This window comes from Dromiciops gliroides, chromosome 1, assembly GCF_019393635.1.
Source record: "Dromiciops gliroides isolate mDroGli1 chromosome 1, mDroGli1.pri, whole genome shotgun sequence".
NCBI lineage: Eukaryota > Metazoa > Chordata > Mammalia > Microbiotheria > Microbiotheriidae > Dromiciops > Dromiciops gliroides.
The window spans coordinates 332,137,955-332,141,307 of NC_057861.1; the positions used below are offsets into that span (position 1 = coordinate 332,137,955).

General features: G+C 38.1%; 1 pseudogene; it reads left to right on the forward strand.

Moving 5' to 3' along the window:
* The first annotated feature begins 222 nt into the window (after positions 1 to 222).
* Positions 223 to 1,038, forward strand: LOC122735947 (annotated as a pseudogene).
* Positions 1,039 to 3,353: the final 2,315 nt, after the last annotated feature.

Consider the following 3,353-nt stretch of genomic DNA (forward strand, 5'->3'; position numbering starts at 1 on the left):
GGAAACCTATCAATTCTGCAACTGACTGAACAGGGAAAATTCCACCTCAAAAACTTTATTTCATGATCTGTGTTCAGAACAGGAAATGGAAACTCGAAGGAAAAAGTACCTCGAGAATCAGCAACCTCAGGACACTAGGGAAAACATATACAGTAAACCATGTATGTATGTATATATACCTATGGCATGAAAACCACCGTTGTTCTTCAACTACAAAAACTAATGGCCCACCTAGGTAAAACTCATCCCCTAATAAAAATTATTAATGACTCCTTTATTGACCTACCAGCACCCTCCAACATCTCTGCCTGGTGAAATTTTTGCTCATTACTAGGCACCTGCCTTGTAATCCAAAACCTAACAGGTCTATTCTTAGCTATACACTACACCTCAGACACCTTAACTGCCTTCTCATCAGTGGCCCATATCTGTCAAGATGTAAACTATGGCTGACTAATCCGAAAACTTCATGCTAATGGGACTTCAATATTCTTCATATGCCTATTTCTCCACGTAGGACGAGGTATCTATTATGGCTCATTTTTATTTAAAGAAACATGAAATATTGGCGTTATTCTCCTGTTAACCGTTATAGCTACTGCCTTCGTAGGATATATCCTCCCATGAGGACAAATATCTTTCTGAGGAGCCACAGTCATTACCAATCTCCTCTCTGCTGTTCCATACATCGGAACTACTCTCGTAGAATGAATCTGAGGAAGATTCTCAGTTGATAAAGCAACTCTAACACGGTTCTTTGCCTTCCATTTCATCTTACCATTCATTATTATAGCACTAACTGTTGTACACCTCCTATTCCTTCACGAAACTGGCTCAAACAACCCCTCAGGAGTAAACCCAGACTCAGATAAAATCCCATTTCACCCCTACTATTCAATCAAAGACACCCTAGGATTTATCCTAATACTTCTTGTCCTTTTACTCTTAGCCCTATTCTCCCCAGAACTACTAGGAGATCCAGACAACTTTTCTCCTGCTAACCCCCTCAACACACCCCCTCACATTAAGCCAGAATGATATTTCCTCTTTGCCTACACAATCCTACGGCCCATCCCTAATAAACTAAGAGGTATTCTGGCCCTACTTGCATCTATCCTAGTACTACTCATAATCCCCCTTCTTCATACATCTAAACAATGTAGCCTGATATTCCGACCAATCTCTCAGGCTCTCTTCTGACTTCTAACCGCTAACTTATCTACCCTTACCTGAATTGGAGGTCAACCAGTCGAACAGCCCTACATTATTATTGGCCAGCTGGCATCTATCCTATACTTCCTCCTAATTCTCATCCTCATACCCCTAGAAGGTTTATTTGAAAATTATTTACTAAAACCTAAAAGAAGGCGTCCAAGTAATTTAACAAAAATATTGGCCTTGTAAGCCAACAATGAAGGTAAACCCCTTCGTAGTGCAATTCAAGAAGAAGGCCAGAACCTCACCATCGACACCCAAAGCTGATATTCTAACTTAAACTACTTCCTGCAAAAGAGAAAAATAAACAAGTGTTTTTTGTTTTCAATTTGTATGCTATCCCAGTATTAATTTGTTTTGACTATTGGAAGTTTTTTCACACGCCCTATACATATAGTCCTTATATTACATAATGGTTACACCTACATAATATCTATTAAATTCCCCATCATATATATATAGAGCATACATTTAATGTCCCCATATGTACATATGATATATACTTTGCTAATAACTGCTCTTGGAGAGCTTAGAAAGAAAGAGAAAAAAATCCCTTTCCTTTATTCCCCTTCCCAAATGAAGTTCTACTCTTATCTAGAAGCTTGAGAGAGAGAGGAAAAAATAGTGTGAGTAGCTTACTTTTGTAAACCAACACTTTTCATCAACTGTCTGTTAATCACCCTAGAGGTAACTTCAGTCACTGGAAATGAATCAGATGAACTCCTTTTGTCCTTTCAGCAAGGTGTTAGTGTACATGCCCACCTGCATGGGAGGAGCCCTTGAGATAAAGGTCCATATCATGTCATTTCATCAAGTTCATTGTTGTTGTTTGTTCTTCATTCTGGAAGAGGACCATGGGTGATGTCATGACTTGTACTAAATTGAATTTAATTGAGGGAGGGCTGTGCAAGGTCACCAACTTCACTCTCTCCTTCAAAGCCCTCTGGGTCCAGTGGCAAGATATATATCAGAATGACTAGAGATGGGTCCAGATTTTAAGGCAATTGGGGTTAAGTGACTTGGCCAGAGTCACATAGCTATTAAGTGTCTGAGGTAAGATTTGAACTGAACTCAGGTCCTCCCAACTTCAGGACCAGTGCTCTCTCCAATGCACCACCTAGCTGCCCTATCAAATTCATTAGAGAACTGCTCACATTAGTTCAGGGGACTCCTCTAGATGTATGATAATTCTTTGGAGTACTCTTCTAAGATTTCAGTATTTGAACTGGAGACATCTTGCTGTAGGAGAACCTCTAAGGTAATATTTTGCTCAAGTGCTTTTTGTTTTGTACTCAACAAACAATAGTTAAAGTGTGATCTTATATTCTCTGGACCTTTCATTCAACTGTATGTCTATTAAAGATAGAGCATCACTGAGTTCAAATCCAGCCTCAGACACTTGACACTTACTAGCTGTGTGACCCTGGACAAGTCACTTAACCTTCATTGTCCTGCAAAAAAAAAGATAGCTCATCTGTAGAATATCATTTGTGAAATGTTCCCTGATCTCTTATCATGCCTTTAACAAGGATGTCAATAAGTGTATAGATTATTCTTATAAATCTTTCATTGAGATGGGAAAGTGGTCATTTGTGTTTTTGACACTTTATTGGTCATCTTTTCCCATAATACAAAGCTTATAGTTCTTTTGAGCCTTTGATATCCTCCCCTTTTTCAGTTGTCTTGAAATGAATCCAGCAATGTTCTCAGAATTGTTTTACCTTCAAAATGTACCTATTTCTGTATCCTTTGTCCAATTGCTCTTCCCATCTATGTATTCTTTAGTGTCATTCCTAATTCTTCATGCAACACATCTGAGATTATAATATTAGAATTCAAATGGGGTAGTTCCACTGACGGAGAGAATTTGTTGTAAAAATCTTGAAGATTTCCCTCCATTTTCTGTCTATTTTGCATCTACTCAATTTTATTCTTAAGTGCTCTCAGGATGACTTAATTTGGCCTTTTGTCAAGCTTTCTATAAATTTACCTCTCTCACTGTTTTATGAGGCAATGTTGTTCATAATCCTGCAAAGTTCTCCTGCATAAGTTTTTTTTTAGAAGTTTCTGTTCTAAAATGTCATTTCAATGACTGTCATAATCTCTTTTCTTGAGGATGAGATCACGTGTTAGCTGAT